Genomic DNA, 27,407 nt, shown 5'->3' with positions numbered 1-27,407 from the left:
CACCCCCTCGGGGGTCAGAGTCACGTCCGCGCTGAGTCAGCCGCCTGGAAACCCACGTGCGCAGGGAGCAAAACCACCCCAGACCCGCACCCCCCACCCCCGGCGTCACACAACCGGCGACAGAGAGAGACACACACCCGGCATCACACACACACAGCATCCCACGGTAACCGGGCACCATGAGAGAGAGAGACACACAGCACCGCACACAATACCGGAAGGTGTCACACGGTGACGGATAGTGTCACCCGGCGACCTAGACACACACAGGGTCACACACACAGACACCCCCCCGCAGCCCCACAGAAACACTGTTACACACACACAAGGACAGGCCCCCGACACGGTGACACACAGACACAGTGACACAGACACAGCATTTCACACACACACACAGGCAGACTCGCACGCCCCGTGACCCACACACACAAACTTTGTCTCACACACACAGAGTGAGCCATATGTAGGCAGAGCCATACACCTGGGGCAAAGTGACACACGGGCAGACCCCTCCCACAGTCACACACACACACAGTGACATACACACACAATCACTGTCATACACAAGGGCTGACCTGCACACATGGGCAGACCCACACACCGACACAAACACGGTGACACACAATCCCTGTCACACACATGGGCAGACCCACACACACAGTGACACACAGACACAAACACAATTACTGTCACACACACACACGGGCAGACCCGCACACACAATGACACATAAGGGCAGATCCGCACAAACACAGTGACACACAATCACTGTCACAAACACGGGCAGACCCACACACAGCGGCAGACCCACACAGGGACACACACACACAGTGACACACACGAGCTGACCCCCCCCCCCAGTGACACACACACACATGGGCAGACCCCCCCATCACACAGTGACACACATGCCCAGCACTGGGAAGCATGGGGCTGGGGGGGGGGCAGCAGTCGGGAAGTCCCTGGCCCCCCAAGGGTTAATAGCTCTGGGATTCCCTCCTTCACGTGTGTGGGGGGGGCGGGGACATGGCACATTTCCAGCCCCCCCAACCCGCACGCACACACACAAACAGCATGTTAACATGCTGGGTACAACCGTCTTGTAACGGCTACCCACAACAAAACACTCCACTCTGCGCCCTACGCACACGCTGGGGGACACACAAGGACACGGCAGAGAGAGACGCACACATTTGGGACGCACAGCAACACACCAGAGACACCGGCAAGAGAAAGTCACACACGCACCTTCCCCGCACTGTCTCATTGGACACAAAAATCACAAACTAGAGACGGACAAACTCACAACACACGGGAGTCACATGCGAGTCGAAGAGAAACACAACCACACACAACACACTGGAGAGAGACAAAAATCACAGCCCGGCAGTGGGAGGCCACACAGTCACAGACGCGCACACCATCTCTCGCCCCCGAACACAAAACACACACACACACAATCACACTGTACTTAGACAGACACACTGTCGACACACACACTGTCTTTTGAGTCACACACACACTCACACTGTCAAAACACACACACACACTGGCCTTCGAGATGCACACAATCACCCACAAACACACACACACTGTCAAGACACACACACACAGGCCTTTGAGACACAATCACCCCCCCACACACACACCCTGGCCTTTGAGACACACACAATCACTCCCCCCCCCACACACACACTATCCTTTGAGACACACACACACACTCCCTCAGTCCCTCCACACAATCACACCCCGCAAAGTCACAGACCCAGGAGGCCTGGGGGGGTCCCGTCACCTGCACTCGACTCACACCCGGTGCTCCCACGAGGGAGACACAGTCGCACACGCCCGTGGCGATGCGTGGGGAGGGTTCCCGGCCCGGCCTTACCTCCTGGCCTCCGTGGGGCAGGCGCCCGGTGCCCCCTTCCAGCCAGCTGTGGGGGGGGGACAGGGGGCGCGTGTGGGTCCCAGGCCCCTCCTGGGGGGGGGTCGCTGCGGATGGACGGACAGGCAGACGCTCCGTGTGCCGCACTCCCCGGCTGCCGGCTCCCGACTGGCTCCGGCGCCCGCCCGGCTCCTCCTCCCACCCCCCCCCCAGCCCGGGGCCCCCCCCGCCCGCCGCTGTGGGGGGGCCCAGCCCCACGGACACACCGTGACTCAGCTGCCCCCGCCCCGTCCCGTTTAAAGAGCCGGGGTGACATCATCCCCCCTTCCCCGCCCCCCTCTTCCTCCCGGCCTTGCCCCACAAGGCTCCCAGCCGCCCTAGCCTGCCCCCCGCACCCGGCCCTGCCCCACATGGCTCCCACCTGATCCAGGCTGCCCCCTGGGAATCCTGGGGCCCTGCCCCACACAGCTCCCACCCAATCCAGCCCGCCCCCTGGGAATCCCGCCCCCCACCCTCGCTTCCCTGCTTCTTGCCCTAGAGAAAGAGGCGGGCACACACACTGGGAGAGCCGCACAGACACAGAGCCACAACCACACATACACACAATATCACATACACACCGGGAAGACATTACACACACACACACACACACACTAGGGAGACCCACACACAGACGGACACAATCACACGCCCAATATCACAGACAACTCACACAAGAGACACAATCCCACACATGCACAAACACACACACACTGAGTCACAGCCCCACGCACAATAGCACAGCCACAATAGACATAACCACACACAAAATCACTCACACAGGAGACACAACCACACACCCACAATTTCACAGACACACATGCCAGGAGATGCACACACACAGAGCCATAGCACACACACATTATCACCAACGCACACACTACGGAGACCCACACACAGTGAGACACAATGACACACCTAATGTCACAAACAACATATGCAAAAAACACAATCCCACACCTGCACAATCACTCACACAGGAAACACGAACACACACACACTCACACTGAGTCACAGCCCCACACACGAGACACGACCCCAGAGAGAATATCATACACAGGACACACAACTGCATGCACAAGCACACACAGGGGCAACACACTAACACAAACACCACCACACACAAATGGGAATCACTGAACGGCGGTGTGAGGGTTTCACCCCGGGACCATCACCACGGTATCTGGGCACCGCCCGCATCCCATCAAGCATCACAGGGAAGTCAGGGCGTAACCCCCCTGCCTCTCCCCCCCAATTCTGGCCTTTTCACAGTCCAGGCTCTGCTTGGGGCAGGGCTGGTTTTGTGGGGTGCTGGGGGGGGAGCGGCTGAGTTAAAGCCCCATAGCCCCTCCCTCAGCCCCACAGGGCAGTGTGGGAAATCAGCACCTCCACCATCCCTTTAACCCATTGCCTACCAGGGGAGAGCGCCCCCTGCTGAGCCCCCTGCCCCACTCCCTGCCCCCCAGTGCCGCCCTGGGGACAGCCTGTCCTGCCGGGGAAGAGCGCCCCCCTGAGCCCCCTGCCCTGCTCCCTGCCCCACAGTGCCCCCTAGCGCCCCATGGGACACTAAACAACTGCACTGAGCTACTCACTCAAATGCTGGCAAATGATGGGTTAATATTGCTCGATTGTGGTTCTGGACTGATGAGTACGGGGGGGGGTGGGAGGCGGCGGGTCAGGAGTGAGTGGCACCGGCAGGGCTGGGGGGCAGGGGCTGTGGGTCGGGAGTGAGGGGCACTGGCTGAGCTGCGGGGGGCGGGGGGGCCTGCGGGTCGGGAGTGAGGGACACCGGCTGAGCTGCGGGGGGGCTGCAGGTCGGGAGTGAGGGACACGGGCCAAGCTGCGGGGGGGGGGGGGGGGCTGTGGGTCGGAAGTGAGGGGCACCGGCCGAGCTGCGGGGCGGGGGCTGTGGGTCGGGAGTGAGGGGCACCGGCCGAGCGCGTGGCTGGATGGAGCGTGGGGTTAACTCCGGCGTGGAGCCTTTTAAGGTCATGGTGGCCGGGGCGGGGGGGGGGCCTGCGGTCTTTGGGGGCGGAGGGGGTGGGCGTGGGAGCGTGATTCATTTGTTCTCCCCGTTAACGATTACGCAGAGGAACCTCCCGCCCCCCCCTGGCCCCACGCCTTTCCAGCTGCCAGGCCCCACGCCAGGCGGCTGCTGGGGGGGCGGCTGCTGGGGGTGGGGGACAGGGAAAGTGAGAGTGCCAGGGATTGTGTGTCACGTCGGTGCCCGGTGTGCGACCACACACGAGAGACGTGCGCACGGGCGGGAGGGTTACGAGCGTGTGTCCCGAGCCGTGCCCACAAGTACCCACCCGTGTGCAAGAGAGACGGGGCGTGCGAGAGACAGAGACAGTTCACGGGTGCGGGCGCCCAGGCAAAGGGGCAGCAGGGGGCACGGGGCCGGGCGGGGTCCCAGTAACATGGGTGATCTTGGCGGCGAGCCGGTGGCGTGGGCACCACGGCTGCCCCTGGGCATGTGCCCAAACCTCCACCCCTGAGCGCGCGGGGGCCTGAGCGTCCGTCCCGGCGCTTGCACGAGCCTGTCCGTGCGAGTCTGCCCGTGCTGGGAGGGCACCTCCGGGCGTGGGCCATGCTGCCTGTCAGCGGCCACCATGCAGGGAGAGGTGGTGGCAGGCAGCGCGGGGGACGTGGGGCGTGTCCTGCCATGGGGCAGCTGAGGTGCTGGAGGCAGGGCCCGGCGGGGAGGGCAACCCAGGGACCCCTCGCCCGGCGCCAAGATGCAGCCACCTCTGGGGCGGGGCGGCGGGCGCCCCAGGGACCCCTCGCCCGGCGCCGAGATGCGGCCACCTCTGGGGCGGGGCGGCCGGCTACCCAGGGACCCCTCGCCCGGCGCCAAGATGCGGCCACCTCTGGGGCGGGGCGGCGGGCGACCCAGGGACCCCTCGCCCAGCACCGAGATGCGGCCACCTCTGGGGCGGGGCGGCTGGTGACCCAGGGACCCCTCCCCCGGCGCCGAGATGCAACCAACTCTGGGGCAGGGCGGCCGGCTACCCAGGGACCCCTCGCCCGGTGCTGAGCTGCACCCAACTCTGGGGCGGGGCGGCCGGCTACCCAAGGACCCCTCGCCCGGCGCCGAGATGCAGCCACCTCTGGGGCGGGGCGGCGAGCGACCCAGGGACCCCTCGCCCGGCGCCGAGATGCGGCCACCTCTGGGGCAGGGCGGCCGGCTACCCAAGGACCCCTCACCCGGTGCTGAGCTGCACCCAACTCTGGGGCGGGGCGGCGGGCGCCCCAGGGACCCCTCACCCGGCGCCCAGATGCACCCAACTCTGGGGCAGGGCGGCCAGCTACCCAGGGACCCCTCGCCCGGTGCTGAGCTGCACCCAACTCTGGGGCGGGGCGGCGGGTGACCCAGGGACCCCTCGCCCGGCGCCGAGATGCGGCCACCTCTGGGGCGGGGCGGCAGGCGACCCAGGGACCCCACGCCCGGCGCCGAAATGCAGCCACCTCTGGGGCGGGGCGGCGAGCAACCCAGGGACCCCTCGTCTGGCGCCCAGATGCGGCCACCTCTGGGGCGGGGCGGCGGGCGACCCAGGGACCCCTCGCCCGGCGCTGAGATGCGGCCACCTCTGGGGCGGGGCGGCGGGCGCCCCAGCGACCCCTCGCCCGGCGCCCAGATGCGGCCACCTCTGGGGCGGGGCAGCGGGGACCCAGGGACCCCTCGCCCGGCGCCGAGATGCACCCAACTCTTGGGCGGGGTGGCGGGTGACCCAGGGACCCCTCGCCCGGCGCCGAGATGCAACCAACTCTGGGGCAGGGCGGCCGGCTACCCAGGGACCCCTCACCCGGTGCTGAGCTGCACCCAACTCTGGGGCGGGGCGGCGGGCGCCCCAGGGACCCCTCACCCGGCGCCAAGATGCACCCAACTCTGGGGCAGGGCGGCCAGCTACCCAGGGACCCCTCGCCCGGTGCCGAGCTGCACCCAACTCTGGGGCGGGGCGGCGGGTGACCCAGGGACCCCTCGCCCGGCGCCGAGATGCGGCCACCTCTGGGGCGGGGCGGCAGGCGACCCAGGGACCCCTCGTCTGGCACCCAGATGCGGCCACCTCTGGGGCGGGGCGGCGGGCGACCCAGGGACCCCTCGCCCGGCGCTGAGATGCGGCCACCTCTGGGGCGGGGCGGCGGGCGCCCCAGCGACCCCTCGCCCGGCGCCCAGATGCGGCCACCTCTGGGGCGGGGCAGCGGGGACCCAGGGACCCCTCGCCCGGCGCCGAGATGCACCCAACTCTGGGGCGGGGTGGCGGGTGACCCAGGGACCCCTCGCCCGGCGCCGAGATGCGGCCACCTCTGGGGCGGGGCGGCGGGTGACCCAGGGACCCCTTGCCCGGCGCCCAGATGCGGCCACCTCTGGGGCGGGGCGGCGGGTGACCCAAGGACCCCTCGCCCGGCGCCAAGATGCACCCAACTCTGGGGCAGGGCGGCCAGCTACCCAGGGACCCCTCGCCCGGTGCCGAGCTGCACCCAACTCTGGGGCGGGGCGGCGGGTGACCCAGGGACCCCTCGCCCGGCGCCGAGATGCGGCCACCTCTGGGGTGGGGCGGCGGGTGACCCAGGGACCCCTTGCCCGGCGCCCAGATGCGGCCACCTCTGGGGCGGGGCGGCGGGCAACCCAGGGACACCTCGCCCGGCGCCGAGATGCACCCAACTCTGGGGCGGGACGGCGGGCGACCCAGGGACCCCTTGCCCGGCGCCGAGATGCGGCCACCTCTGGGGCGTGACGGCGGGTGACCCAGGGACCCCTCGCCCGGCGCCGAGATGCGGCCACCTCTGGGTCGGGGCGGCGGGTGACCCAGGGACCCCTCGCCCGGCGCGGAGATGCGGCCACCTCTGGGACGGGGCGGCGGGGACCCAGGGACCCCTCGCCCGGCGCCGAGATGCACCCAACTCTGGGGCAGGGCGGCCAGCTACCCAGGGACCCCTCGCCCGGTGCCGAGCTGCACCCAACTCTGGGGCGGGGCGGCGGGTGACCCAGGGACCCCTTGCCCGGCGCCGAGATGCGGCCACCTCTGGGGCGGGGCGGCGGGTGACCCAGGGACCCCTTGCCCGGCGCCCAGATGCGGCCACCTCTGGGGCGGGGCGGCGGGCGACCCAGGGACACCTCGCCCGGCGCCGAGATGCACCCAACTCTGGGGCGGGACGGCGGGCGACCCAGGGACCCCTTGCCCGGCGCCGAGATGCGGCCACCTCTGGGGCGTGACGGCGGGTGACCCAGGGACCCCTCGCCCGGCGCCGAGATGCGGTCACCTCTGGGGCGGGGCGGCAGGCGACCCAGGGACCCCTCGCCCGGCGCCGAGATGCGGTCACCTCTGGGGCGGGGCGGCGGGTGACCCAGGGACCCCTCGCCCGGCGCCGAGATGCGGTCACCTCTGGGGCGGGGCGGCAGGCGACCCAGGGACCCCTCGCCCGGTGCCCAGATGCGGCCACCTCTGGGGCGGGGCGGCGGGGACCCAGGGACCCCTCGCCCGGCGCCGAGATGCGGCCACCTCTGGGGCGTGACGTGGGGGTAGTGAACAGCCGCACACTAGCAGCTGGGGGACGAGTGGGGGGCTGGGGCTTTCCTGTGGGGTGGTCCCCACGCTCCTACCTTTGCGTCTCTCCCCCACAGGGGCCGAGCTTGCGACGACAGGAGGGTTTGGGGTGGAAGCGGCCCCCCGCCCCACGGCTACGCCCGGGGGTTGCCCAAGGCAGGACGGGCTGACGCAACAGGGAGGAGCTTGTGCAGAGCGGGCAGGACCGGGCACGGGACAGGAAGGGAGGGCACAGGGCGGGGGGAGAGGCTGGGGGGCCAGGCTGGGGCAGCCCAGCTGGGGGTCAGGAGGGTGCCCCGGGGCAGGCTCCGACCCATGGCCACGCGACCTGGGCCTTGTAATGACTGAAATGGACAAGAGACAAAACGTGATGCCCCCCAACAGCACGGAGCCCCCAGCCCAGGTCCCCCACATGGGACAGCGCCACCCCTGAGCCCCCCCTACAGCACAGGGTCCCCCCCAGAGTCCCCCCCGCAGCACAGCACCTCCCCAGAGCCCCCCCCCGGCAGCACAGCACCCCCCATTGAGTGCCCCCCCAGCAACATCCCATCCCAAGGGTGGCGGGGGAAGGTCTATGGGGAAGCCAGGCAATATGGGGCGTCAATCACTCACCGCAGTGGGAGGAGCCTCGTCTCCACTCTCTCATTGGCTGGGCCCCGCTCCGGGTGCATTCGGCTCAGACCAGTAGGTGGGGCTGGGGAGGGGTGGGGCTAGGCCCCAGCCATACTGCGGGGGGGGCGCACTGGTCCTGCAGGGGGGCGAGACAGACGGTTAGAGAGGGGGCCGTGGCGAAAGCCTGCGAGTTACCCCTCCCCCACCCCGGGGCAACCCCCATCCGCAGGGGCATGGTGGGAACCCAGGAGTCCGGGACAGAGCCGGGATCCCCTCCGCGTCCTGTCAGACTGGCACAGGGTGGAGTGCCAGGGATCCCCGTTCACACCGGCCCACAGCGCTCTTCCCCAGAGGTGGCCGCATCTCAGCGCCGGGCGAGGGGTCCCTGGAAAACCAGCCCCGCCCCCCACATCCTGGCCGGTGCCCCTCATTCCCAACCTGCAGCCCCATGTTGTGTTTTGCTGCCCGCGGCTGGTACCTCGGCTCACTACCGGATCCGGCAGAGATCAGCCCCCCCACGGACCCTCCGCCCGTGCCCCAGAGGTCCAGTTTCTGGGGGCAGCTAGCCGGGGCGGGGTCCTGCATCGGGCGGCACACCCAGCGGGCAGGAGCCAGATAGGGGCTGAGCCGGGTGGGCCGCAGACGAGAGAGACGCCCCCCGCGCCTTGGGGCTTAACTGCCAGCATACACCCCGCCGCGGGACCGCCCCCCCCCGAGTGCCGCATCCCCTCCCCCCCGAGTGCCAGCATTCATCCCCTGCCCCGCTCGGGGTGGGCGTCCCGGCCCTTGCCAGCTGCCAGCACAGAGCCCCTGTGTGTGGTGTGTGTACAGGGGGGTGGGGGGAGTCCCAACACCCCCCCCCGGCCGCCCCAGGGGATAATGAACCAGTGTGCACGGACAATGCGGAGGGGGAGGGGAGCCGCGCCCCTCCAGCTGGGACAAGGGGCCCTTCAGAGCCAAGGGCCGGGGAGGGGGAGCTCCCACCGCTGCAGCTGGCAGAAGAGAGGGGGCAGGTGCCAGTCCCCCCACCCCATGTATCTCCTGCACTGGGGGTCAGCACCCTGAACAGCCATGGCCCTGGGGGGCGGGGGGGGGGCGCGCGGGGCTGACAAAGTGCCCAAGGGCCCAGAGTCCAACTAGACCCCACTCGCCTCCCAGAGCTGAGTCCTGGCTCCCAGCCGCCCCCTGCTCTAACCCACCAACTCCCACTCCCCGCCCTGAGCCGGGGAGAGAACCCAGGAGTCCTGGCTCCCAGTCCCCCCAGCTCTAACCACCAGCCCCCACTCCCCTCCCAGAGCCGGGGAGAGAACCCAGGAGTCCTGGCACCCAGCCCCCCCTGCTCTAACCACCGGCCCCCACTCCCCTCCCAGAGCAGGGGAGAAAACCCAGGAGTCCTGGCTCCCAGCCCCCCCTGCTCTAACCACCGGCCCCCACTCCCCTCCCAGAGCCGGGGAGAGAACCCAGGAGTCCTGGCTCCCAGTCCCCCCAGCTCTAACCACCGGCCCCCACTCCCCTCCCAGAGCCGGGGAGAGAACCCAGGAGTCCTGGCTCCCAGGCCGCCCTGCTCTAACCACCAGCCCCCACTCCCCTCCCACAGCTGGGGAGAGAACCCAGGAGTCCTGGCTCCCAGTCCCCCCAGCTCTAACCACCAGCCCCCACTCCCCTCCCAGAGCAGGGGAGAGAACCCAGGAGTCCTGGCTCCCAGCCCACCCTGCTCTAACCACCGGCCCCCACTCCCCTCCCACAGCTGGGGAGAGAACCCAGGAGTCCTGGCTCCCAGCCCCGCCTGCTCTAACCACCAGCCCCCACTCCCCTCCCAGAGCCAGGGAGAGAACCCAGGAGTCCTGGCTCCCAGCCCCCCCTGCTCTAATCACCAGCCCCCACTCCCCTCCCAGAGCAGGGGAGAGAACCCAGGAGTCCTGGCTCCCAGCCCCCCCTGCTCTAACCACCGGCCCCCACTCCCCTCCCACAGCTGGGGAGAGAACCCAGGAGTCCTGGCTCCCAGCCCCGCCTGCTCTAACCACCAGCCCCCACTCCCCTCCCAGAGCCAGGGAGAGAACCCAGGAGTCCTGGCTCCCAGCCCCCCCTGCTCTAACCACCAGCCCCCACTCCCCTCCCAGAGCCAGGGAGAGAACCCAGGAGTCCTGGCTCCCAGCCCCCCCTGCTCTAACCACCAGCCCCCACTCCCCTCCCAGAGCCAGGGAGAGAACCCAGGAGTCCTGGCTCCCAGCCCCCCCTGCTCTAACCACCAGCCCCCACTCCCCTCCCAGAGCCAGGGAGAGAACCCAGGAGTCCTGGCTCCCAGCCCCCCCTGCTCTAACCACCAGCCCCCACTCCCCTCCCAGTACCTGCAGTTTTAGCCCGAGGCTCCACCTCCCCACCAGCTGCTGCGCTGTCTGATGATGCAAGACCCAGTAACCTGGGGCAGGTGATGATGTAACAGCTCTGGGGGGTGGGGGGGCAGCTGGGCCCGGAGCCCTGGGACCCCAGAACTATTTCTGAGTGAGCCTGAATCCACCCCGGAGCCCAGGCCTGACGCGGGCCGAGGGAGCGGAGCACACGCAGGGCTGCGGGTCGGGAGTGGGGGGCACCGGCAGGGCTGGGGGGGCGGAGGCTGCGGGTCGGGAGGGGGGCACCGGCAGGGCTGGGGGGGCTGAGGCTGCGGGTCGGGAGTGGGGGGCACCGGCAGGGCTGGGGGGGCTGAGGCTGCGGGTCGGGAGTGAGGGGCACCGGCAGGGCTGGGGGGGCGGAGGCTGCGGGTCGGGAGGGGGGCACCGGCAGGGCTGGGGGGGCAGAGGCTGCGGGTCGGGAGTGGAGGGCACCGGCAGGGCTGGGGGGGCAGAGGCTGCGGGTCGGGAGTGAGGGGCACCGGCAGGGCTGGGAGGACAGGCTGCGGGTCGGGAGTGGGGGGCACCGGCAGGGCTGGGGGGCAGAGGCTGCGGGTCGGGAGTGAGGGGCACCGGCAGGGCTGGGGGGGCAGAGGCTGCGGGTCGGGAGTGGGGGGCACCGGCAGGGCTGGGGGGGCAGAGGCTGCGGGTCGGGAGTGAGGGGTACCGGCAGGGCTGGGGGGGCACGGGCTGCGGGTCGGGAGTGGGGGGCACCGGCAGGGCTGGGGGGGCACGGGCTGCGGGTTGGGAGTGGGGGGCACCGGCAGGGCTGGGGGGACAGAGGCTGCGGGTCGGGAGTGGGGGGCACCGGCAGGGCTGGGGGGGCAGAGGCTGCGGGTCGGGAGTGAGGGGCACCGGCAGGGCTGGGGGGGCGGAGGCTGCGGGTCGGGAGTGAGGGGCACCGGCAGGGCTGGGGGGGCGGAGGCTGCGGGTCGGGAGTGAGGGGCACCGGCAGGGCTGGGGGGACAGGCTGCGGGTCGGGAGTGGGGGGCACCGGCAGGGCTGGGGGGACGGAGGCTGCGGGTCGGGAGTGGGGGGCACCGGCAGGGCTGGGGGGACAGGCTGCGGGTCGGGAGTGGGGGGCACCGGCAGGGCTGGGGGGACGGAGGCTGCGGGTCGGGAGTGAGGGGCACCGGCAGGGCTGGGGGGGCTGAGGCTGCGGGTCGGGAGTGAGGGGCACCGGCAGGGCTGGGGGGGCTGAGGCTGCGGGTCGGGAGTGGGGGGCACCGGCAGTGCTGGGGGGGCAGAGGCTGCGGGTCGGGAGTGAGGGGCACCGGCAGGGCTGGGGGGGCAGAGGCTGCGGGTCGGGAGTGGGGGGCACCGGCAGGCCGGGGGAGGGGAACACGCCTGTAAAGAGCTGGGGGGGGCAGTTAAAGGGCTGGAACAAGCTGGGAGCTGGCAGGCTGCCAAACCCTGGGGATCTCTGGGAAAACCCTGGGTCCGGACAGGATGGGGGGGGGTATTTCCTAGCCCCACCCCATGTGGCTGTGGGGAGATTTCCCCGGCCCCATGCCAGGCCTGGCCTCTGATTCCCACGGGGAGGCCCCATCCCCTGCCCGGGCGGGGCCAGCCCCACCCCCAGGTGGGGGTGCAAAGGTCGTGGGGGAGGGGCGGCCCCTGCCCTTTGCCCAGGGAGGCTGAGTGGGGTGAGCCGGAGAGACAGGCCCAGCCAGCTCCGGGCGGGGGCAGGGCAGGGAGCCGGGGGGCCCGTCCCCACTAGGGGGCGCCAGTTTGGTGCCCTCCCCCACGCCATGAGAGAAGCGCCCCAGGCCTCAGCTGGGGTCCAGGGGGCCCTTGCGTACGGAGATGGGGAAATCTGTGGGCGTCAGGCCCTGGGGCTGCCGGGTTTGCTGCCATGGGGGGTTGTTAGTATCTCCCCCCTCCCCAGGCTTCTCCCTGCCCCCCCAGCTCTGCCGGTGCCCCTCACTCCCGACCTGCAGCCCCCCCAGCCCTGGGCCCCAGCTCTGCCTGGGTAGGGGTGGGGGGCGCGAGGGAACAGACTTAGGCGTGTTCTCTCCAGGGGCCCTTGGGCAGGGTCTGCCTGCTGTTTCCGGAGGGGGGGGGGGAGACGAGACACCTGATTGGTCTGTGCCGCCCCCCCCCCCAATCCCTCAACAATCTGGTGGGCAGGAAGGAAGTCAGCTAGTGTTTAACCAGCCCCCCAGGATGGGGGGTGGGGGGCTCAGAGGGGCCAGACCATGTCCTCCCCCCACCCCACCCCTCGCGCCCAGGGCAGCATAACCCCACTCCCAAGTAGCTGGGCTGAGGTGAGGGGGGGTTAATGCGTAGGGGAACTGCTCCCACCCCAGCCCCACACCCTGCTCCACCTTCTACACCCCACACAGACCGGCCCAGGAAAGAGAAAGTTCACACCTGGGGCCATCTGCTGGGTTGCATGGGGCCCAGGGCTGGGCTAGCAGGGGCTGCGGGGCGGGAGTGAGGGGCACCGGCAGAGCTGGGGGGCCCAGGGCTTGGGGGCACTCCATTCCCAGCTGTCCCCACTCACACAGGGGTACCTGGGTGCGGGCGTTTGGACGGTGCCAGGTGAGGTTGCCAGAGACCAGGCTGGCCCCAGGCTGCGCTAACCCTGGGGGGCCCGAGGCCAGGGTGAGGGGCTTGCAGCCAGTTCTGTTCCAGGCCCAGCAGCTTAAGGACTGAGGGCAACAGCTGCCTGCTCCAGTCCAGGAAATCTAATCCCCCCCGCACACACACCTTTAACCCACCAGCCCCGACACGGGCCCCTAGTGCCGGGGAGAGAACCCAGGAGTCCTGGCTGCCAGCCCGCCCTGCTCTAGCCCACCAGCCCCCACCCCCTTCCCAGAGCCGGGGAGAGATCCCAGGGGGTGTGCACCACAGTGGCTCCTCCCTGCCCATGCCCCCAGTTTCCTACAGGGAAAGCCCAGGGAATCCTAAGCAGGAATCCTCCAGCTCCGGGGTGTGTGTGTGTGTGTGTGGGGGGGGGTTAATCTTGGGGTGGTCAATTCCTTGGGCCCCCGGCCAATGGACCTCCCGACACAGCCCCACTTGTCTAGCTTGCGTCCCTGGGGCCGGATGGGAGCTGGCGCCCCCTGGAGGGGACAGCCCCTTGCCCCGGGGCCTCCCCATGATGCTGGGACCTCTGGGGCGTCCCACTGGGGGGGGAGGGCAGGGCACCCCGTCTGCACCCTCCCACGCCCGAGGTGGACCCAGAACCGCAGAACCCAGCAGGGCCCGCCTGCCCCACTCCGCACCAGGCAACCCACCTGGGCTGTTAAAGGGCCAGCACCTGTTCCCACTCCGCCCCTGCCAGCCACTGGGGGGTCCCAGTGACCCCCCTTCACAGCTCCTCCTCAAAGCAGAACCCCCCCCACACACACACACAGTCCCTCTGTATTTAGGGCTTTCAGTGGGGCTGAGTGCAGACCCCCATCTGGGGCGTTATGGGGCAGCTGCCTGCTGGGTGGGGGCCCCCCAACTCCTAGCCAGCCACTCCTGGCAGCCCCCCCACACGTCCCCCCGCCAAGTCCTTTTGTGTGCCCCCAAACAGTGGCGATAAATCAGCCCCCCTCCCAATGCACAGAGACCGGCCCCTTCTAGACCCACACACTGTGACCCCCCCCGCGAATTACGCCCCCACAGCGACTCCCACACACTGCGGACCCCCACACACACCTTGACAAAACTATCTGCTGGATTGGATTTGGATCACACCGGGCTCAGGGATCCCTGGGGGTACTCCTGATGTGCACTGGGGCCAAAGTCTGAATCAGCCCTGTGACTTCAGTGGAGTGACTCCTGATTTACACCAGAAGCAGAGCCCAGTGACTCTGGCAGAGTGACTCCTGATTTACACCGGGATCAGAGCCCCATGACTTCAGTGGAGTGACTCCTGATTTACGCCGGGATCAGAGCCCCATGACTCCGGCAGAGTGACTCCTGATTTACACCTGGAGCAGAGCCCAGTGACTCCAGCAGAGTGACTCCTGATTTACGCCGGGATCAGAGCCCAGTGACTCCAGCGGAGTGACTCCTGATTTACACCGGGACAGTGCCCAGTGACTCTGGCAGAGTGACTCCTGATTTACACTGGGATCAGAGCCCAGTGACTCTGGCAGAGTGACTCCTGATTTACCAGGAGCAGACCCCCATGACCTCAGCCGAGTGATTCCTGATTTACACCGGGGGATTTGGCCCATCTCCAATGGAGTGACTCCCAATTTACACCAGGAACAGAAAGGATTCTACCACTGATTCCAGTGGCGTGACTCCAGATTTATACCGGGAACGGAAAGAAACGGGACCGGTGACTCCCGATTTACACCAGCGGGGAACGAACCAGGTGACTCCGGCGGAGTGACTCCCGGTTTACACCGGGGGTGGGGGGAACGGGCCCGGTGACTCCGGCGGAGTGACTCCCGGTTTACACCGGGGAGTGGGGGGAACGGGCCCGGTGACTCCGGCGGAGTGACTGCCCGTTTACACCGGGGAGTGGGGGGAACGGGCCCGGTGACTCCGGCGGAGTGACTCCCGATTTCCACCCGGCTCCGGCTCCGCCGCCCGGCCCGACCGTCCCTTTAAAGGTCCCGCGGGCCGGGCCGGGCCGAGCCGAGCCAAGCCGGGCCAGGCCTCCGCCCGCCGGCTGCCCCAACAAAGCGGCGGCCCCGATCCCGGCCCCGAACAAAGCCCCCCCCCCTACCTGCGGCTCCCGGGGGTCCCGGCTGGGGGGGAGGGGAATCCGGCCCGGCCCGGCCCTGCCCCACGGCCCGGCCCCACTCCCCGGCCAGCGAGCGCCGCTCCTGCCTCGCCTCCGCCGCGTTCCCCCCCAGCCTCTCGCCACTCAAACAAAGAGCCGAGGCGGGTTGTGTTGGGAGCCCAGCCCCCACCCCCCGGCCGAGACAGCCCTGCCCCTCCCCCTCCCCGCCCCCCCCTTTCCGGCCCAGCCAGCCTCACTTCCATCTTCCCGGCACCCCGCCCCCCCCGCCCGCCGGGACCAGCCGGGAGCGCCCCACGCGCGGAGACCCAACTGCGGGGGTGCATGAGGGGGGTTCACAGAGGGGCACAGAGTGAGGGTGGAGGGGGGTGCATGGAGGGGCAGGCGTGGGGGTGAAGGAAGGGGGTGCATGAAGGGGGGTGTACGGAGGGGCACAGAGTGAGGGTGGAGGGGGGTGCATGGAGGGGCAGCCGTGGGGGTGGAGGGCGGGGTGGGTGCATTGAGGGGCACAGAGTGGGGGTGCATGGAGGGGCAGGCGTGGGGTAGAGGGAGGGGGTGTACAGAGGGACACAGGTGTGGGGGTGGAGGGAGGGGTGCATGAAGGGGGGTGCACAGAGGAGCACAGAGTGAGGGTGGAGGGGCGGGTGCATGGAGGTGCAGGCGTGGGGTAGAGGGAGGGGGTGTACGGAGGGACACAGGTGTGGGGGTGGAGGGAGGGGTGCATGAAGGGGGGTGCATGGAGGGGCACAGAGTGAGGGTGGAGGAAGGGGTGAGCAGAGTGGTAGGCATGTGCGTGGATTTGTAGAGACAGCGGTACACCGGCTAATGGACAGGTGGCTAGAGGGGTGGTGTGGGGTAGCATGGGGGGAGGCATGGCCTGGGGGGATGGATGGACGACTGGAGAAAGGGAAGGATGGATGGTGGCATAAACACAGATCCATGACTACGGTTGGCAGGTATGTCTGAAATCTGGACGATGTTCGGATGCATGTGAGTGGATATGTGGGGATGGATGGAGGGATGGGGGGCATGGACATGGGTATAGATTGATGGTTGGATGGGCATCAGTGGGGGGATTGATGGTTGGACGCATGGGGAAGGAGGATGGGTGAGGGGATCGATGGTTGGACGGGTGGGGACGCGGATGGGTGGGTGGATGGATGGTTGGACGGGTGGAGAATGGGGATCGATAGTTGGACGGGTGCGGAAGGGGGATGGGCGGGGGGATCGATGCTTGGACGGGTGGGGAAGGGGCTGGGTTGGGGGATCGAAGCTTGGACGGGTGGGGAAGGGTCTGGGTTGGGGGATCGATGGTTGGACGGGTGGGGAAGGGGATGGGTGGGTGGATCGATGGTTGGACGGGTGGGGAAGGGGATGGGTGGGTGGATCGATGGTTGGATGGGTGGGGAAGGGGATGGGTGGGTGGATCGAGGGTTGGACGGGTGCGGAAGTGGATGGGTGGGTGGATCGATGGTTGGACGGGTGGGGAAGGGGATGGGTGGGTGGATCGATGGTTGGACGGGTGGGGAAGGGGATGGGTGGGTGGATCGAGGGTTGGACGGGTGCGGAAGTGGATGGGTGGGTGGATCGATGGTTGGACGGGTGGGGAAGGGGATGGGTGGGTGGATCGATGGTTGGACGGGTGGGGAAGGGGATGGGTGGGGGGATCGATGGTTGGACAGGTGCGGAAGTGGATGGGTGGGTGGATCGATGGTTGGACGGGTGGGTGGATTGAGGGTTGGGCTGGGTGGGTGGATCGATGGTTGGAAGGGGATGGGCAAGTGGAACGATGGTTGGACGGGTGGGGAGTGGCTGGGTGGGTGGATCGGTGGTTGGAAGGGTATGGGCGGGTGGATAGGTGGGTGGATGGATGGTTGGACGGGTGGGGAAGGGGCTGGGTGTGGGGATCGATGCTGGGATGGGTGGGGGGATCGATGGTTGGACGGGTGGGGAAGGGGATTGGTGGGGGGATCGATGGTTGGACGGGTGGGGAAGGGGATGGGTGGGGGGATCGATGGTTGGACAGGTGCGGAAGTGGATGGGTGGGTGGATCGAGGGTTGGATGGGTGGGTGGATCGAGGGTTGGACAGGTGCGGAAGTGGATGGGTGGGTGGATCGAGGGTTGGACGGGTGGGGAAGGGGCTGGGTGGGTGGATCGATGGTTGGAAGGGCATGGGCAAGTGGAACAATGGTTGGACGGTGGGGGAGGGGCTGGGTGGGTGGATCGAGGGTTGGACGGGTGGGGAAGGGGCTGGGTGGGGGGATCGATGGTTGGAGAGGTGCGGAAGTGGATGGGTGGGTGGATCGATGGTTGGACGGGTGGGGAAGGGGCTGGGTTGGGGGATCGATGGTTGGACGGGTGGGGAAGGGGATGGGTGGGTGGATCGATGGTTGGACGGGTGGGGAAGGGGATGGGTGGGTGGATCGATGGTTGGACGGGTGGGGAAGGGGATGGGTGGGGGGATCGATGGTTGGACAGGTGCGGAAGTGGATGGGTGGGGGGATCGATGGTTGGACGGGTGGGGAAGGGGATGGGTGGGGGGATCGATGGTTGGACAGGTGCGGAAGTGGATGGGTGGGTGGATCGAGGGTTGGATGGGTGGGTGGATCGAGGGTTGGACGGTTGGGGAGGGGCTGGGTGGGTGGATCAAGGGTTGGACGAGTGGGGAAAGGGATGGGTGGGGGGATCGATGGTTGGACAGGTGCGGAAGTGGATGGGTGGTTGGATCGATGGTTGGATGGGTGGGTGGATCGAGGGTTGGACGGTTGGGGAAGGGGATGGGCGGGTGGATCGGTGGTTGGAAGGGGATGGGCGGGTGGATAGGTGGGTGGATGGATGGTTGGACGGGTGGGGAAGGGGCTGGGTGTGGGGATCGATGCTGGGATGGGTGGGGGGATCGATGGTTGGACGGGTCGGGAAGGGGATGGGTGGGGGGATCGATGGTTGGACGGGTGGGGAAGGGGATGGGTGGGGGGATCGATGGTTGGACAGGTGCGGAAGTGGATGGGTGGGTGGATCGAGGGTTGGATGGGTGGGTGGATCGAGGGTTGGACAGGTGCGGAAGTGGATGGGTGGGTGGATCGAGGGTTGGACGGGTGGGGAAGGGGCTGGGTGGGGGGATCGATGGTTGGACGGGTGGGGAAGGGGCTGGGTTGGGGGATCGATGGTTGGACGGGTGGGGAAGGGGATGGGTGGGTGGATCGATGGTTGGACGGGTGGGGAAGGGGATGGGTGGGGGGATCGATGGTTGGACGAGTGGGGAAAGGGATGGGTGGGTGGATCGATGGTTGGACGGGTGGGGAAGGGGATGGGTGGGTGGATCGATGGTTGGACGGGTGGGGAAGGGGATGGGTGGGTGGATCGAGGGTTGGACGGGTGCGGAAGTGGATGGGTGGGTGGATCGATGGTTGGACGGGTGGGGAAGGGGATGGGTGGGTGGATCGATGGTTGGACGGGTGGGGAAGGGGATGGGTGGGTGGATCGATGGTTGGACGGGTGGGGAAGGGGATGGGTGGGGGGATCGATGGTTGGACAGGTGCGGAAGTGGATGGGTGGGTGGATCGATGGTTGGACGGGTGGGTGGATTGAGGGTTGGGCTGGGTGGGTGGATCGATGGTTGGAAGGGGATGGGCAAGTGGAACGATGGTTGGACGGGTGGGGAGGGGCTGGGTGGGTGGATCGGTGGTTGGAAGGGTATGGGCAAGTGGAACGATGGTTGGACGGTTGGGGAGGGGCTGGGTGGGTGGATCGAGGGTTGGACGGGTGGGGAAGGGGCTGGGTGGGGGGATCGATGCTGGGATGGGTGGGGGGATCGATGGTTGGACGGGTGGGGAAGGGGATGGGTGGGGGGATCGATGGTTGGACGGGTGGGGAAGGGGATGGGTGGGGGGATCGATGGTTGGAGAGGTGCGGAAGTGGATGGGTGGGTGGATCGAGGGTTGGAGGGGTGGGTGGATCGAGGGTTGGACAGGTGCGGAAGTGGATGGGTGGGTGGATCGAGGGTTGGACGGGTGGGGAAGGGGCTGGGTGGGTGGATCGATGGTTGGAAGGGCATGGGCAAGTGGAACGATGGTTGGACGGTTGGGGAGGGGCTGGGTGGGTGGATCGAGGGTTGGACGGGTGGGGAAGGGGCTGGGTGGGGGGATCGATGGTTGGAGAGGTGCGGAAGTGGATGGGTGGGTGGATCGATGGTTGGACGGGTGGGGAAGGGGCTGGGTTGGGGGATCGATGGTTGGACGGGTGGGGAAGGGGATGGGTGGGTGGATCGATGGTTGGACGGGTGGGGAAGGGGATGGGTGGGTGGATCGATGGTTGGACGGGTGGGGAAGGGGATGGGTGGGGGGATCGATGGTTGGACAGGTGCGGAAGTGGATGGGTGGGGGGATCGATGGTTGGACGAGTGGGGAAAGGGATGGGTGGGGGGATCGATGGTTGGACAGGTGCGGAAGTGGATGGGTGGGTGGATCGAGGGTTGGATGGGTGGGTGGATCGAGGGTTGGACGGTTGGGGAGGGGCTGGGTGGGTGGATCAAGGGTTGGACGAGTGGGGAAAGGGATGCGTGGGGGGATCGATGGTTGGACAGGTGCGGAAGTGGATGGGTGGGTGGATCGATGGTTGGATGGGTGGGTGGATCGAGGGTTGGACGGTTGGGGAAGGGGATGGGCGGGTGGATCGGTGGTTGGAAGGGGATGGGCGGGTGGATAGGTGGGTGGATGGATGGTTGGACGGGTGGGGAAGGGGCTGGGTGTGGGGATCGATGCTTGGACGGGTGGGGAAGGGGATGGGTGGGGGGATCGATGGTTGGACAGGTGCGGAAGTGGATGGGTGGGTGGATCGAGGGTTGGATGGGTGGGTGGATCGAGGGTTGGACAGGTGCGGAAGTGGATGGGTGGGTGGATCGAGGGTTGGACAGGTGGGGAAGGGGCTGGGTGGGTGGATCGATGGTTGGAAGGGCATGGGCAAGTGGAACGATGGTTGGATGGTTGGGGAGGGGCTGGGTGGGTGGATCGAGGGTTGGACGGGTGGGGAAGGGGCTGGGTGGGGGGATCGATGGTTGGACGGGTGGGGAAGGGGCTGGGTTGGGGGATCGATGCTTGGACGGGTGGGGAAGGGGATGGGTGGGGGGATCGATGGTTGGACAGGTGCGGAAGTGGATGGGTGGGTGGATCGAGGGTTGGATGGGTGGGTGGATCGAGGGTTGGACAGGTGCGGAAGTGGATGGGTGGGTGGATCGAGGGTTGGACAGGTGGGGAAGGGGCTGGGTGGGTGGATCGATGGTTGGAAGGGCATGGGCAAGTGGAACGATGGTTGGATGGTTGGGGAGGGGCTGGGTGGGTGGATCGAGGGTTGGACGGGTGGGGAAGGGGCTGGGTGGGGGGATCGATGGTTGGACGGGTGGGGAAGGGGCTGGGTTGGGGGATCGATGGTTGGACGGGTGGGGAAGGGGATGGGTGGGTGGATCGATGGTTGGACGGGTGGGGAAGGGGATGGGTGGGGGGATCGATGGTTGGACGAGTGGGGAAAGGGATGGGTGGGGGGATCGATGGTTGGACAGGTGCGGAAGTGGATGGGTGGGTGGATCGAGGGTTGGACGGTTGGGGAGGGGCTGGGTGGGTGGATCAAGGGTTGGACGAGTGGGGAAAGGGATGGGTGGGGGGATCGATGGTTGGACAGGTGCGGAAGTGGATGGGTGGGGGGATCGATGGTTGGACGAGTGGGGAAAGGGATGGGTGGGGGGATCGATGGTTGGACAGGTGCGGAAGTGGATGGGTGGGTGGATCGAGGGTTGGATGGGTGGGTGGATCGAGGGTTGGACGGTTGGGGAGGGGCTGGGTGGGTGGATCAAGGGTTGGACGAGTGGGGAAAGGGATGGGTGAGGGGATCGATGGTTGGACAGGTGCGGAAGTGGATGGGTGGGTGGATCGAGGGTTGGACGGTTGGGGAGGGGCTGGGTGGGTGGATCAAGGGTTGGACGGGTGGGGAAGGGGATGGGCGGGTGGATCGGTGGTTGGAAGGGGATGGGCGGGTGGATCGGTGGTTGGAAGGGGATGGGCAGGTGGATCGGTGGGTGTATGGATGGTTGGACGGGTGGGGAAGGGGCTCGGTGGGTGGATGGATGGTTGGACGGGTGGGGAAGGGGGATAGGTGGATGAATACGGACCGTGGACTTCAGAAAAGCAGACTGTGACTCCCTCAGGGAACGGATGGGCAGGATCCCCTAGGAGAATAACATGAGGGGGAAAGGAGTCCAGGAGAGCTGGCTGTATTTGAAAGAATCCTTATTGAGGTTACAGGGACAAACCATCCCGATGTGTAGAAAGAATAGTAAATATGGCAGGCGAGCAGCTTGGCTTAACAGTGAAATCCTTGCTGATCTTGAACACAAAAAAGAAGCTTACAAGAAGGGGAAGATTGGACAAATGACCAGGGAAGAGTATAAAAATATTGCTCGGGGATGCAGGAATGAAATCAGGAAGGCCAAATCACACCTGGAGCTGCAGCTAGCAAGAGATGTTAAGAGTAACAAGAAGGGTTTCTTCAGGTATGTTGGCAACAAGAAGAAAGCCAAGGAAAGTGTGGGCCCCTTACTGAATGAGGGAGGCAACCTAGTGACAGAGGATGTGGAAAAAGCTAATGTACTCAATGCTTTTTTGCCTGTGTCTTCACGAACAAGCTCAGCTCCCAGACTGCTGCACTGGGCAGCACAGCATGGGGAGGAGGTGACCAGCCCTCTGTGGAGAAAGAAGTGGTTCGGGACTATTTAGAAAAGCTGGACGAGCACAAGTCCATGGGGCCAGATGCGCTGCATCCGAGAGAGCTAAAGGAATTGGCGGATGTGATTGCAGAGCCATTGGCCATTATCTTTGAAAACTCGTGGCAAACGGGGGAAGTCCCGGACGACTGGAGAAAGGCTAATGTAGTGCCCATCTTTAAAAAAGGGAAGAAGGAGGATCCTGGGAACTACAGGTCAGTCAGCCTCACCTCAGTCCCCGGAAAAATCATGGAGCAGGTCCTCAAGGAATCAATTCTGAAGCACTTAGAGGAGAGGAAAGTGATCAGGAACAGCCAGCATGGATTCACCAAGGGCAAGTCATGCCTGACTAATCTAATTGCCTTCTAGGACGAGATAACTGGCTCTGTGGATGAAGGGAAAGCAGTGGACGTGTTGTTCCTTGACTTTAGCAAAGCTTTTGACACGGTCTCCCACAGTATTCTTGTCAGCAAGTTAAAGAAGTCTGGGCTGGATGAATGCACTATAAGGTGGGTAGAAAGCTGGCTAGATTGTCGGGCTCAACGGGTAGTGATCAATGGCTCCATGTCTAGTTGGCAGCCGGTATCAAGTGGAGTGCCCCAAGGGTCGGTCCTGGGGCCGGTTTTGTTCAATATCTTCGTTAATGATCTGGAGGATGGTGTGGATTGCACCCTCAGCAAGTTTGCAGATGACACTAAACTGGGAGGAGTGGTAGATACGCCGGAGGGCAGGGATAGGATACAGAGGGACCTAGACAAATTAGAGGATTGGGCCAAAAGAAATCTGATGAGGTTCAATAAGGATAAGTGCAGGGTCCTGCACTTAGGATGGAAGAACCCAATGCACCGCTACAGACTAGGGACCGAATGGCTCGGCAGCAGTTCTGCGGAAAAGGACCTAGGGGTGACAGTGGACGAGAAGCTGGATATGAGTCAGCAGTGTGCCCTTGTTGCCAAGAAGGCCAATGGCATTTTGGGATGTATAAATAGGGGCATAGCGAGCAGATCGAGGGACGTGATCGTCCCCCTCTATTCGACATTGGTGAGGCCTCATCTGGAGTACTGAGTCCAGTTTTGGGCCCCACACTACAAGAAGGATGTGAATAAATTGGAGAGAGTCCAGCGAAGGGCAACAAAAATGATGAGGGGTCTGGAACACACGACTTATGAGGAGAGGCTGAGGGAGCTGGGATTGTTTAGCCTGCAGAAGAGAAGAATGAGGGGGGATTTGATAGCTGCTTTCAACTACCTGAAAGGGGGTTCCAAAGAGGATGGCTCTAGACTGTTCTCAGTGGTAGCAGATGACAGAACGAGGAGTAATGGTCTCACGTTGCAGTGGGGGACGTTTAGGTTGGACATTAGGAAAAACATTTTCATGAGGAGGGTGGTGAAGCACCGGAATGGGTTCCCTCGGGAGGTGGTGGAATCAGAGGTTTTCAAGGCCCGGCTTGACAAAGCCCTGGCTGGGATGATTTAGTTGGGGTTGGTCCTGCTTTGAGCAGGGGGTTGGACGAGATACCTCCTGAGGTCCCTTCCAACCCTGATCTTCGATGAGTCTATGATCGATGGTTGGAGAGGTGGGGAGGGAGGATGGGTGGGGGGAGCGATGGTTGGACGGGTGGGGAAGGGGATTGGTGAGTGGGTCGATGGTTGGACGGGAGGGGACGGGTGCTGTGGGGCAGGGACCAGGGTGGGGGGCTCAGCAGGGGGCACTCTGCCTTGGCAGGCAGGGCTGGCCCCAGGGCGGCGCTAGGGGGCGCTGTGGGGCAGGGAGCGGGGTGGGGGGCGCTGTGCTGACCGAGGCAGGGGAGTTACATGGAGGTGCAAAGAACGGGACAGTTGTGTGATGAACACTTTGTGCAGAGGCTGGTGTGTGCGTCGTGCGGCTGTGTCAGGTTGTGTGTATCTTTTGGGGGGGGGGCGTGTGCAAGGGTCGTGTCATGAGCTGAGTGCGGCAGCAGCGAGTGTGCATGGGGGGTATTCATTAAGGTGTGTGGTGAGCTCCGCATCTCACGTTGTGTGTGCGTTGGGTTGTGCAGAAGGTGATGTGTGCATTTGACAGAGGTCCAAGCTCAGGTTATGTATCGTGTAGCCCATGTCTGGCTGGGGCGCGGGTGATTTGGGGGGCAGGTGGGGAGGGTGGAAGGTGTTGTAGGGGATGTGCAGTGGATAGGGGTGTATTGTGTATAGGTGTGTGGGCAGAAGGGGGACTCTTCTGTGTGTAATGTGGGTGGGTGTGAAGCAGGGTTTGTGGTGAATGGGAAGGGTGGAGCAGGAGTGTGTATGCAGGTTGTGTATTCTGTGTGTGTGAACGCAGCAAGAGATGTGTGCGTGTGTAAAGGGGACTTGGGTGGCAGGGCGTGCATGTTCTCCAGGTGTGTGCCCGGCAGCAGGGTGTGTCTTCTCCGGGTGTGCGCCCAGTGGCAGGGTGTGTGTGTGTGTTCTCCTGGTGTACGCCTGGCAGCAGGGTGTGTGTCTTATCCAGTGTGCACCCAGCAGCAGGGTGTTCATGTTCTCCGGGTGTGTGTGTGTGTTTTCTAGGTGTGTGCCCGGCAGCAGTGTGTGAGTGTTTTCCAGGTGTGTGCCCAGTGGCAGGGTGTGCATGTTCTCCTGGTGTACACCTGGCAGCAGGGTGTGTGTGTTCTCCGGGTGTGCACCGGGCAGCAGGGTGTGTGCGTTCTCTGGGTGTGTGCCCGGCGGCAGGGTCTGCCTGTTCTCCGGGTGTGCGCCGGATGGCAGGGTGTGTGTGTTCTCCGGGTGTGCACCGGGCAGCAGGGTGTGTGTGTTCTCCGGGTGTGCACCGGCAGCAGGGTGTGTGTGTTCTCTGGGTGTGTGCCCGGCGGCAGGGTCTGCCTGTTCTCCAGGTGTGCGCTGGATGGCAGGGTGTTTATTCTCCAGGTGTGCACCGGGCAGCAGGGTGTGTGTGTTCTCCGGGTGTGCACCGGGCAGCAGGGTGTGTGTGTTCTCCGGGTGTGCACCGGGCAGCAGGGTGTGTGTGTTCTCCGGGTGTGCACCGGGCAGCAGGGTGTGTGTGTTCTCTGGGTGTGTGCCCGGCGGCAGGGTCTGCCTGTTCTCCGGGTGTGCGCCGGATGGCAGGGTGTTTATTCTCCAGGTGTGCACCGGGCAGCAGGGTGTGTGTGTTCTCCGGGTGTGCACCCGGCTTGGTTATTCTGTCTCTGTAAACAGCTCAGTGTGTGTGTGAGCCCAGCGGGGGGGGGGGTGTGTGTGAGAGAGGGGGGAGGCAGCTCCCTTTCCCCCCCAGACTCAGAAGGACAATCCCCACCCCCACCCCCATCTGGGATCACTCCAGCCCCACCCAAACCCTGGGCCCAGGCCCAAGGAAAGGGGGGAAGAGAAGGAGAATTCGCCCTTTTGGCAGAAAGGAGAGGAGTGGGGGCGGGTGGGTTACAGCGGGAGGGGCTGGGAGCCAGGACTCCTGGGTTCTCTCCCTGGCTCTGGGAGGGGAGTGGGGGCTAGTGGTTAGAGTGTGGGGCTGGGAGCCAGGACTCCTGGGTTCTATTAACCCTTCCCCCACAGCTGCCTGCCCTGTGTGTGTGTGTGGGGGGGGGGGGGGGGCTTCCAAACCCATCAGCCCCTGGCTGCAGGCACGTCCGCAATGGCTGATGTCCCTCCCCCCACCTCGCCAGCCAATGGCAACGCACACAGCCAATGAGGGGGGAGCAATAACAGCAGCTGGGCTGGGAGGGCCTGAGAGTGACCCTGCCCCCCCCAAAGCCGCCCCTCCCCTTCCCTGCACGTGCAGGCCAGGGGGGACGGGGGGCTCAAGGGGGGCTCACCCACACCAGGGTGCCCCTCACTCCCGACCCGCAGCCCCCTGCTAGCCCAGCCCTGCCCCCCCCAGCCCTGCTGGTGCCCCTCACTCCCGACCCACAGGCCCCTGCCCCCCCAGCCCTGCCGGTGCCCCCCACTCCCGACCCGCAGCCCCCTACTAGCCCAGCTCTGCCCCCCCAGCCGTGCCGGTGCCCCCCACTCCTGCCCCACAGCCCCTGCCGGTGCCCCTCACTCCTACCCTGCAGCCCCCTGCTAGCCCAGCCCTGTCCCCCACCAGCCCTGCCATTGCCCCCCACTCCCGACCCACAGGCCCCTGTCCCCTCCAGCCCTGCCGGTGCCCCCCACTCCCGACCCACAGGCTCCTGCCCCCCCCAGCCCTGCCGGTGCCCCCCACTCCTGACCCACAGGCCCCTGTCCCCTCCAGCCCTGCCGGTGCCCCCCACTCCCGACCCACAGCCCCCTGCTAGCCCAGCCCTGCCCCCCCAGCCCTGCCGGTGCCCCTCACTCCCGCCCCACAGCCCCCTGCTAGCCCAGCCCTGCCGGTGCCCCTCACTCCTGACCCGCAGCCCCCTGCCAGCCCAGCCCTGCCGGTGCCCCCCACTCCCGACCCACAGGCCCCTGCCCCCCCCAGCCCTGCCGGTGCCCCCCACTCCTGACCCGCAGCCCCTGCCCCCCCAGCCCTGCCCGTGCCCCCCACTCCCGACGCGCAGCCCCTGCCAGTCCAGCCCTGCCCCCCCAGCCCTGCCGGTGCCCCCCACTCCCGCCCTGCAGCCCTGTGCCCTCCCCAGAGGCAGGTTCAGTTCCTGGGGCCCAGCTGCTGCCAGGATCATGTTCCCTGGTAGCTGCCCCCCCCCCGGGCCCCTGTTTGGGGTTTGTCACCTGGGGAACCAACCGCCCAGCCCGTGGCTGCCACCTGCACCCACCGTGCCCGGGGGGGGCGGCTTTAGTCCTCCAAACGAACCCCCCGCCCCCTGCCCAGATCCCCGGCCCTCAGCACAGCCCACCCTGCTCCCCCCGCCCCCCGCCGAGCCACCCCCGCTGACAGCTCTGGGCCAGGGGTCCCTGCGGGCGGGGGGCAGGGCGGGGCGGGGGGGCCTGTCACACAGGATGCAGCTGTGACTGCTGCAACTGCCAGGCAGGTGCCAGGGGTGGGGGAGTCTCGATGTCAGCGTGGTGGGGGAGGGATGCGGGGGGGGGAGAGGTGCAAAGGAAGTGGGGGAGGGGTGGAGTGGGGGGAGGGCATGGGGGTGCAGAGGGGGAGGGGTGCATAAGGGGGAGGGGCGGGGGGGGGCTCCGGCATGTTCTGGTTCCTTCCTGCCCAGCGCTTGGCCGGGTGCCCAGCCCGGGTGGCTATTTATCTCCTGTCCCCATGTGCCCCTGCGCTGGCAGCCGCGGCTGCGCCCCCCCGCGTCTGCAGAGCTGGGGGTGGGGGAGACACGTGTGTGCGTGTTTGGGACGTTAGCGTGTGCAGGCGTGTGTGTCTGTCCCCACCCGCTCTGTGGCTCTGGGAAGGTCTTTGGAGGCATGACCCCGGCGGGCGGATGCCCCCCCCGGGGGGAGCAGGGCCGGTGCATGGAGTAGCGTGTTTAGGCGTGTTTGGGATCCAGATTCGTGCCTGAGAGAATCTTACCGTGTGGCTGCCCTCGCATGTACCAACATGGCCCATGTATGTGTCACTGTAGCCGGCATGTGTATTAGCGTGTCT

The 27,407-nt window shown here is 66.5% G+C and overlaps 1 protein-coding gene across 1 annotated transcript in view; it reads right to left on the bottom strand.

Moving 5' to 3' along the window:
* KDM6B (lysine demethylase 6B) overlaps positions 1–15,294 on the bottom strand; it is a 56,590-nt gene extending 41,296 nt beyond the window's left edge. The window contains 2 exon segments of the mRNA XM_084616179.1: positions 8,083–8,218; positions 15,145–15,294. The gene's annotated coding sequence lies outside the window, so the exon portion shown is untranslated.
* Between the last annotated feature and the right edge of the window lie 12,113 nt (positions 15,295–27,407).

Source organism: Lepidochelys olivacea, assembly GCF_965140295.1.
Source record: "Lepidochelys olivacea isolate rLepOli2 genome assembly, chromosome: 28".
Classification (NCBI taxonomy): domain Eukaryota; kingdom Metazoa; phylum Chordata; order Testudines; family Cheloniidae; genus Lepidochelys; species Lepidochelys olivacea.
This window is presented reverse-complemented; position numbering and strand designations above follow the sequence as displayed.